General features: G+C 34.1%; 1 long non-coding RNA gene across 1 annotated transcript; it reads right to left on the bottom strand.

The window, feature by feature from the left end:
• Positions 1-315: 315 nt before the first annotated feature.
• LOC128080766 (uncharacterized) lies at positions 316-2669 on the bottom strand. The gene is made up of 3 exons (XR_008206878.1): positions 2656-2669; positions 1478-1576; positions 316-1300 (listed from the first exon to the last, which is right to left on the bottom strand). It is a non-coding gene; the product is annotated as an uncharacterized LOC128080766 (long non-coding RNA).
• Positions 2670-10917: the final 8248 nt, after the last annotated feature.

Below are 10917 nucleotides of genomic sequence, written 5' to 3'. Positions count from 1 at the left end.
AACTTAAGTTGCACCTTTTCACTGTTTAATCTAAAGAAGATAATATCAGCATTCTTGTATTTGTGTTAGATGGTAAACAACTGCTCTCATTATGGACAAAGAAAAAAATCTAAGTGAGGCCAAGAATTTACAGTACAATCTTAAAGTAAATTCTGACAGTATATCATCCTGTTCATTAAAACCACTAATAATATCATAAATAGTTTAGAAACTTTCCAAGACTTTTTTTAAAGATATGGTAATATGTACTGTGTTAGATAAAGTAGCATATGGTGTCCATATTAGAAATATACAGATCTGAAAGCATTGTCTATGTTCTGTCATGAAGGGATTTAGTAAACAGCAATTATTTTTCTAAGGAAATGTTTATGTATAAATACAAACACTGAACACTCTAAATAAAGAAAATTGCTTATGCATATGCATTTACTTGTCATGTGATAAAAATATATAATTTCTGGATCACATACAATGCAGAGATTTGTCCAGGTCTCAAGCATTCATAATTCCTCTAGAAATTTCTGGGAAGTACAAAGTTTGTTTCAGCTCTATTTTCAAGTTCAAGATTGGTTTGAACTTAACAGTGATGAGATAAATGCAAATAGATACACAAAGATCAATTAAGTAAAAAAAAAAGTATAAATATGGATTTGAACAGAATGATTAATAACTCTAATCAGTAAGTGTTCTCCAGTTCTTTGAAAGCTGTGTCAGGTTTCAGTACTATTCCAGACAAGTCCAGGTACTGAAGTTTGAAAAATGAAAGGTTTCTATTTCAAAATCACTTTGTTATTATGTATTTAGTCTCCTCTTGTTAGTTGACATGTTAAGAAAGTATTCTAACCAAATCAGAGTATAGAAGAGTGGTTAAGGAACCTCTGGAGATCTCTGCTCAAGCAAGGACACATAAATAAGTTTTGCCAGGACCACATCCACAAGATCTCCAGTAAAGGAGGTCCCAGACAAATTGGATAAGCTTTTCCAATGTTCCATCACCCATATTATAAAATGCTTCCTGGTGGAACATTTTGAGTTCCAGTTTATGTCCATAGCCTCCCGTCCTGGCACTGGCCATGATTAAAGATAGTGTGGCTCCATTCTCCCTTCAGCTGTTAACCTCTGAGTTACTCAACTTTTTAGACCAAGTGAAATTTGCACTACTGACCACTTCATTGTTTGCTTTTCTAATTCACACGTAAACAGCTTCACTGTGAGGATCTTGTGCACGGCACTTGTGGGTGCATTCTGTCAGGGTCCATGGACTTGTAAATGTCTGCAGTCTCCAAATAGTTCTGAAAAACTAAAATCTTAATTATGTAAGGAAAAAAAGAGAAGATGAAGTATTCTACTTGGTTCAAACACTGCATTTTTTTTTTCCCCCCCTCAGAGAATCTGTGGTTCCTTTTCAAAAAAATGATATTGAATTATGTGGAATAAATAAATGGACAGAAAGCAGGTGTTTCCCATTGTTACTTACTGTTATTGGTATTCTGTGAACTCAGCCTGTGATCTGACAGAATACATGTATTGTTGTTTTGTAGGTTTTTTTTTAACCTTCCATCTTCATTAGCAAGTTCTGAAAGTCAATAATGGCTCTCAGTTATTTACCCCCAGTATACTGTTATAACTTGTATTTTACAGTTGCTTTTATGATTTAACATTTTCAAAATGTTCTTGACTGCGAATAAATAGAATCAAGATAGAATCACTCTGAACTAATATGAAGCATCAATCATTAAAAATAGCTCTAATTTCTTATTTAAAGGATAGAAAAGCAAGTAGAACTCTGTATGCAAGCTGAGGCATAGATTTATAATATCCAGAGAGTATACAGTGACTGAACAGAGGAGGATACTGAAGACTACAGTAAGCGGAAATAGAAATAAATGTACACTAAAACTATTTACTGTAGTAGAGCACTTCAGCATATATTATTATGATGTATAATATTGTATATTATAATGAATCAGTGTGTGTGCATAATGCCTGGTAGTAGAGCACACTGCTAAACTACTATAGTTTACAACAAGGAAGTAGTATTTCCCTTTTATTCACAGATTCAAAACTCCTCCATTCTACATGAAGAGGAATATATTTTCTTTAGTTTTTCTCTTTGAAAGCAAAATGTCTTTCTTCATATGCGCTCCAGAAACTTCTGAAGAAATATGTTAGTAGTCAGTATCCATTATACAGTATAATTCATGTTACAGATTAAGAAATAGCATGCAAATAATTACGTACTTAAGACTACGCCTTGGTTTTACCATTGTGAAGCTTGATGTATTCCCACTGAAATTTTGGTTTGCTTCACAGCACACCTGAGATGACTTCCTTTCTGCAGTTACTGCGTACCACTGAAAAGTATTTTGATATCTTATTGAAATGGAAAACGTCGTTACATAAAATAGAAATAGATAACAGCTTACTCAAAATTATATGGCATTTAATAAACATACTCAGAGCTCCTGACAAAATATATTTTGTTATATACGTTGAGCTATATTTGCTTTGGTGTATGCAATAAGTCCAACAACAAAAATTTCTTATTGTACTATGTATAATCAACAAATATTAAGATGTTATAACTACAAAATAAACAAGAGAGTTTAGCAAAACAGATAACGATAACAAAAAGAGAACAGATAGAAAGCTTACCCCTATCCTGGGCTCGTTTACAAAACTCCAGCAGAGCAGATCTCCAGAAAAGATCCTTCCCTACTGGTAGCCAGCTCTTAAACAGGTCTAGGAGAGGTGGACCCTGGCTCCACCCCTTCCAGCAGCACAGGTGAATTGTTTTCACCTGTGCTCCTTTGGCTGACTCATTGCTTGCCTCAGGTGATCAATCAGAGGTTCAGGCTGTGACTCAGCAGTTCCCATTCATGCTATTACAGAATTACAGAATCCTTACAGTTGGAAGGAACTTCTCAGAGCTATCTAGTCCATCTCCCATACAACGAACAGGGTCATACACAGCTAGAATATGTTGCCCAGGGCACTATGCAAACTCACCTTGAAAGTCTCCCAGGATGGGTCATCCACCATCTAGGTAACCTGTTCCAATGCCTTACCACCCTATTAAAGAGTATGTCCCCTTCTTTCTCTTGGCTGAAGAGTCCCAGCTCTCATGTAATTTTTGTGGCACTCCTATGAATGCACTCCAACAGGTCCATGTCTTTCCTGTACTAAGGACTCCACATCTGAACACAATACTCCAGATGAGGCCTCACCAGTGGAGAGTAAAGGAGCAGGATCTCTTCCCTTGACTTGCTGGCCTTTTGATGCAGCCCAAGATGCAATAGTCTTTCTCAGCTGGGAGGGTCATTGTGCATATGGGCATATGAGCAATATGAGTAATATGCCCTCCCATATGGAAGGTATATTACACCCAAGTCTTTTTCAGCAGGGCTACTCTTGATCCTTCCATTCCCCAGCTTGTACTGATAATAGGGATTCCCTTGAACAAGGTGCAAGATCTTGCACTTGAATTTGTTGAATGTCATGAGGGTTATCTGGGCCTACTTCTTAACTCTGTCTAGGTCCCTATGAATGGAATCCTGCCCTCTTATGTGTCAACTGAACCGCACATCTTGGTGTCATCAGCAACCTTGATGTGGGTGCACTTGACCCCACTGTTGATGCCACTGATGAATGAGCCCGAGCGCCAAACCCTGGGGGACACAACTCGTCACAAATCTCCATCCAGACATTGAGCCATTGACCACCAATCTCTGGACTCAATCCTGCAGCCACTTCTTCATCCATAAAACTGTCCACCCATCAAATCAATATCTTTCCAATTTAGAGAGAGGGATGTTATGGGGTACCATGTCAAAGGCCTTACTGAAGTCAAGATAGATGACATCAGTAGCACTTCTTTTGTCCATTGATGTAGTGACACCATCATAAAAGGACACTAGATTGGTCACATAGGACTTGGCCTTGGTGAAGCTATGCTGTTTCTTCTGTATCACCTCTCTGTCTTCCATGTTCCTTAGCATACCTTCTAGGAGGATCTGCTCCATGACCTTTCCCAGTACAAAGGTGAGTCTGACAGTGTGGAGTAATGTAAGAATTCCTAATGTAAGAAACATGTAGATGGAGATGGATTATAGTTTGTCTCTATTTTTTAACTATATCCATAATATATACAGTTATGTTTTAAAAATCTGAGAATTCAAGCAAAAATAATTAACATCCTAGTAGTTATACACAAACCCCAAAAATATCAGATTTGTTAAGAGTTAAATTTGTTAAGAGTTAAAAAAACTTATCCTTAATTAGCTTTTTAGTCCTGAAGAAATATGATCCAAAGTTTGATTCACAAAGTAATTGAATAAAGTCAGTCTAAATTAGATTATAACACATTTTAAAGCCCAGCTGGCTTGTATTTTACAAAGAGGAGTGCTAACATTGTGAGTGCATATAAAAGGAATCACGTGTGCTCTGAATAATGAATAAATAAATACATATATGGGAACATTAAGGCTTCATCAACTCCTGCTGTTTTAACAGAAAGATAGTTAAACTAAGGGAGTATGAATTACATAACTTTAAAGAAAACAGTATTTTTGAATATTGTCTTTCAAAGAGAAAGAGTTTGCTGAGCTTGTCTTCCTATACAACTTAGTGTAGCTTGCCAAAATAATTCTGATTTTTGAAAGAGTAGAATGAATATATTGCATTTATTTTATAATGTCATAGTTGATTTTAAGTTCTATTCCACAGAATTATCAAAATATCAAATGCATTTCTAAAACACATCAACATTTTGCCAGAAAGAATTCTAAAATGGAAATTGTCTATTTTAAACTAAAAATCTTTAATCCAGTTCTCTAATCTGAACTGAAATATAAATGATGTGGGTCTGGTGAATATACCTGCAAAGGAAATACAGGACTATAGAAACAAAAATATTTAGGAGCAATCATTCCTTCATCTCCCTTTTTTTCTTCATTCATTGCTTTTTTTTTTTTTTTTTCTTTAAAGATATATTCTTAGTATATCAGAATGAACATTGTTCTCTGTAGTGTCTGGTACCCAACAGTGAAAATACTGCCTTAGCAGTTAACATTTTATGCATGCTTAGTTGGAATGGGTTGACACCTTTGAATAGAATAATCTGTCTCTGAGTAATATCATTCAGGGTTGCATTCTCCTTTAAAACAAAAAAAAAGTAAAATTTTGTATTAATATGTCATGACTCTACTCAATCTACTCAAATCTATCAAATTAAGCTTATGGTTTTCGGGTAGCGTTCAACTTCAGAAATGTAGCTGTCTAACAATATGATGTCTACATCTATGCTATATTTAAATGCTTTTTCTCCATTGACAGACTCCCTGAAGTAAATGAAAGGCAATGGTATATTATTTTTCCTTGGGTTCTACACATACAGAATATTGAAACACTGACTTATGGAACACTCAGCAAAGCAGGAAGACTTACAGAAAGCTTCTGAACTTCCAAATTATTCTTCTTCCATCAACATGGCAAAGACTGTAGTTATGTGAAGTATAAGTATCCTCTCAATAAGGTCAAAATACATATAGAGAAGCATAAAGAAAAGAAAGCTGAGAAGAAAAACTACAAGGTATTAGCAGAAATACAAATTCCATTTCCTATCAAAGACACCACTGTCATCATCACTCCCAGTGAGTGCAAAGTTTCTTCCTGCTTCTGCTTCCATTCAAGACTCTTTTTTCTTTAAAAGAATTATTGATTTATTCTATGCATATATTTTTCTACTCTAAGAAACTACTATAGAACACTATTTCCCATGTTGACTAAGAGTATTCCAGAAAAAATCCAAATTTATATAAATATTACCAAGCCACTGATAGCATGTCATACATTTAGTCCTTTATTCATCACTGTCACAATTCAGTGATTTTTATCTAGGAAAATATCTGTAAAAAGTTCTTATAGATCATTTCCTTCACAGTAATTCAATAAGTGACTGCACACTGTGAGAAAGCTGGCATAAAAAAGAGTTGGCAGAAACTAATCCTGAAAAAGGAGAGATTGGCAAAATATTCTGCATGATCAGTAGATGACTATGGAACTCCCTGTTATTGACGATGAAATGAAGTCATATGTGATTCTGCTTCACTATTACTACTACTACTACTTTAAATGGTGAAGATAAGCATAAAATTTCATGAAAATCCAATTATAAATTCAATTATTAAATAATTTATTTACTGTAAAAAAATGCATTTTTAAAAAACCACAATTTCCAATAACTTCATAAAATTGCAATAAACTCATAAAAGCAGACAGCTGACAAAAGACAGAAAGATAACCAAGATGCGATGTGTAATTGAGAAAGAACAAGTGAGACAGTAAGAGAATGGTGTCTAAAAAATAGGTAAGATGTCAACATCTATTTGTCTTATTAGACACTTACATCCAACAGTTAAATTTCAGACAGTACTGTCAGCTAGTGACTCAAGACTATCACTGGGGCAATGCTCTTGTCTCACATAAATAAATAATTAAAACTACAAGCTCACAGAATATCGCAGGGAAGGAAATGAAACTGTCTCACTATATCTCTTCCTTGGTGCATCTGGCCCACCTTGCATTTTTTTTTTTTTTTTTAAAAGCATTGCTAAGAGGCTGAATCTCTACAATCTAGAAATGGCTTTCAAAACCATGGGAGATGGTTTTGTTTATGATGAAGAACTTCTGTATGGCTGACTGAAGCCTGGGTGACAGTCACCTAGACCTTAGGAAAGAGTTATCAAAGGTGCTGGAAGCGGATGTTGTACCATGACAGACCAAAAGTCAGTGTAGACTAACTAGTGTTCAGCTAGTACTGAGGAAAGAAGTAACTTGCATTAGCATTCATATCACTTAATCTGAATACAGATGAAGTCTGATTTTCCCTACATGAATTCTCTGTTTTTTATATCAGATTTTGAAGCTTCTTAGTCCTTTTTCTATAAGAAAATATTTGTTGATAAAAAGATGTGGATCTTAGTCTTCCTCATCTCGATTAAACAAATAGATCACTAGACTATATCTTCAGATTCCTTCTGCAATTGTCCCCAAACTACATTTTATAGATGTTATAAATCATTATGTATGGAATGAAGAGAGAGATAAATCAGAATTCAGTCCATATGAGATGATAGAGAAATGGATTGAGTTTATGTGGTATTTAGAGTTGAAATATTCCCTGCCAGATGCAAACCTGCCATAGAACTCCATTAAATACATACGTCTTGCTCAGAGTGACCACAAAGTAATTGAATTTAACATCTTTGGTTCTAGGAGAAAAAGTGCCACCAAAACCTCAGCCCTGAATATAGGAAGTGTAGATTCTAGGCTGCTCAGGGAACTAGTTAGTAAGGCCCCTTGGCAAACTGCTTTTGAAGGCATTTACTCCAGTCAGTACTATACTTACTGTTAGAGATGACAAAACCTAACATCTTCACGAAAGTATTACAGAAAATTTACACATTGACTTAGTCCAGAAATATCATGATGCATTTAACAGTCTTTGAAAAATGTGACTCCCTAAATGGATTACCGTTAGCTTGACACCATCAAAAAGAAATTTTGCTGAATTATTACATGATTCTTTTCTTTCAGAAATGGATATATTGAAGGCTTTATTTTATTGCTCCTTTCTTGATCCTCACAGTTTTGTTATCAGCCAGTCGTAGCTCATCATTCATTGTAAGGGGAAAAAAATCCTGACTTCACTTCAGTTACAGTAGGATTGGCCCTAATGATGACAAAATATACTTCTGAAGCTACTTCATTTTGTGCGTGACTATGTACTACTTGTTGTCTAAGATTTACGGCATTCTTTTCTAGCAGTCAGATAAAACAGGATACCGTTAATACCAACAGAATAAACTTTATTCCTACTGATTACCTCAAATAAGGTAAACTGTACTACTGTAATACAAATAAGCAAGCAAACAAATGAAGCACATGGCCAGTTCCATAAGCAAAAATATATTCTTAATTATGTACTGAATGATTAGATGTTTTGATGGAATCATTTCATATAAAAATTAAAACATAACATCAAAATGTGAAATTCTGGGAGAAAAACATGAAAGAAAATAATGATGGTAATAATCATATCTACCAACAAATAAACTATGGGGAAAAAATAAAAATAAAAATAAAAAAGCTGAGTCCCATCAATCGCATGCTTCTTCCCTGGAAATTGCAGTATATACACTTTATATTTAACATATTACAGGCATGAAAAGGAGCAGTCACTGATAGCAGAAAAAGTACAGAATAAAGAAAATATGGTATTCAGTATAGTCAGTACTGAATCCTTTATTTTGAGGCTACAGTGTTTTGCAAGTCTGTACTCTTCTATATTAATAAGGCTTACAACTACTCAAATCCAATTTCAATTGTTATTTGCTGTCCTAATTACCAAACTCTCTGTACAGAACTATTGATGGAATTCTGCTTTCATTATTCCTGTTAGTGCTGATAGTAAATTAAACACTCAACACAGAACAATTTTCCTCTATTAAAACAAAACTGTGACACAATGATTATATTTAAACTGTCAGATCTTATTTCATTTATCACCACTACTCTCATAACAGGATATAACCAGTCATTTTCTTTACAGATACTTTCATATAAACTTCTGTCATCATGGAATGGTGACAATAGGTGAACTGATATTTTAAAAATATTTAACTGATTTTAAAACTACTTAGATATTGTCATAACACTCAGGTTTTGAATCATTAAATTTGATATGATTATGTTCAAACATGATAATAAGATTGCTGAATTATGTATTCAATTCTGACATAAGTCACCTCTCCAGTAGGCCTTGGGCAAAACTTATATACAGTTATTCACCTGAAAAAACTTCAAAATGAAGTTCAAAATGATGTTCTCTGAAGAACAGAGAAAATAACAGGAGATCTGTGCTAACTGATTATTTTGTTTTTATTTTCTTTTTTTCCTGTAATCCATTTTCAATTATTTGCTTTCAGTGGAAAAGCTTTATTGACAGATTGTCCATTTGTTGTTTTACTTCACACAACTTAGCTACTTGGAATTAACAAAAAGAGTTGTAAATTTGGAGAAAAATTGTATTTCCAGAGCAGCAGAAAGTGTTTCAAAATTTTAATATTTTTAATAATAAAATCTTTAAGATAATAAGATAACTTTTATTAATAAGATCTGAGAGATATACGGAATATGAAGTACAAGTAGTTTTAAACACTTTTTTGAAGGCAAAAGCATTTTCCAGTTTTGCTAATGCTCTGTAAATTTAATTTAATTATGTGTTTATCATAAAAGAACAATTTCCTAATTCAAAGAGCAAAACAAACTTAAAATGGTGCTTCTACAATATATCCTTTTAGCTTATGTGAATAGGTACTGAATAAACATACGTTACTTCATAAGATCCCTTTATGAATGTATATATTAAGGTATTCATCATATATAATGTATAAGGGCTGCTCTGAAAGCAAAGTCTCCTATTTTATTATCTAGGTCCACAATGTCAGAAGTGAATGTTGTTGGGATGGCAGTAAACGCTGAATCTTCACACAATATTCTATTGTACTTCTACTGGTGCAGACTTTTATGCATGCAGACTCTTGTTCATCATCACTGGAGAAAATGTATAGCTAATAGTGGTAAATCTGTTGAAAAAGTGTTTTGTAGCTGAGAAATTTTTCAATCAACTTGTGTTATTGTGCTCTTTGTTGTTGTTTCTATAAAAATAAATAGAAGTCATTACTTTTGGAATAAGCTACTTAGCAGAAACTCATATTTAACAATCAAGAACAGTGAGTCTATCTATCTTATTTATTTATTTATTTATATTCTGTCTACAAAGCTCTGTTTTCAGCATGAAATATTTGCAGGTATTAACAGTGCTTTGCAAGACTCAAGAAGAAAACATAACAGCCTATGAAAGTAAATAAGATTACAGGGTAGGTTACAGGTAGAGAGGAAATGGGGCATACTAATTCATGTCTTATCATAGATGGCAATACCCACCTATGGGTTTAAAGCACAGTTAGTTGTGCATTGCCATTTGCAAGCAGAGAAGCATTTGTGTCTGCAGATGGGATTTGTACACGCCTGTTGGGGTGCCAGATGTCTGGCATGCGCTGTTTACAGAAATAGCACAGGTTAGGAAAGGTCTTCAGCCTTACTTCTAAGGAATGTTTGAATTCACAGTTTTAAATTCTTTTATATTATTACGTTTTCTAGATCACTAGAAAACAGTGATAACTTTTTTTTATAAATGCAAAAAGTGATCAGTCTCTAACAACAATAACAAGAGAAGCATCTGAATGTGAATTGCAGTCATTTTATGGACATCTTACAAATTAGATTTCAAACCAATTTATTTTGTTAAGGGAGCTTCTTAGTTTCTTCTTACATTTCTCTGTTATCTCTTTACTTTTTCAACAAGGAAGCATAAAACTTGTTTTCTAAGTACATAGATGATATCTTACTGTGAAGTTAGTTACTCCTTTCACTCCATTTTGTGACACAACTATTTGTCAATACAATCACTATAATATTAAGGAAAATATAGAAGGAAAGTGTTACAAGAAGCAACTGAAGGAATCAGGATTGTTTATCGTGGAGGAGACAGGAGAGACATTGCTCTATACAGCTTCCTGAAATAGGGTAACAGCGAGGAATTTGCAGGCCTCTTTTCTCAGGTGACAAGTGATAAAATGTGAGAAAATGGTCTCAAGTTGCACCAGAGGAGGTTTGTACAGGACAACAAGAAAAAATTCTTCACAGATAGGGTTGTTAAACCCTGGAATGATCTGGCTAGTTGAGTGTGAAATTGTCATCCCTGAATGTATTTAAGAAATGTGTGGACGTGGTACTGACGTGGTTTATTGATGGGACTGAATATGTCTGATTGGTGATTGGATTTCTTTTCTT

The sequence above is a fragment of the Tympanuchus pallidicinctus genome, unplaced genomic scaffold (genome assembly GCF_026119805.1).
Source record: "Tympanuchus pallidicinctus isolate F22 unplaced genomic scaffold, pur_lepc_1.0 scaffold2, whole genome shotgun sequence".
NCBI lineage: Eukaryota > Metazoa > Chordata > Aves > Galliformes > Phasianidae > Tympanuchus > Tympanuchus pallidicinctus.
This window is presented reverse-complemented; position numbering and strand designations above follow the sequence as displayed.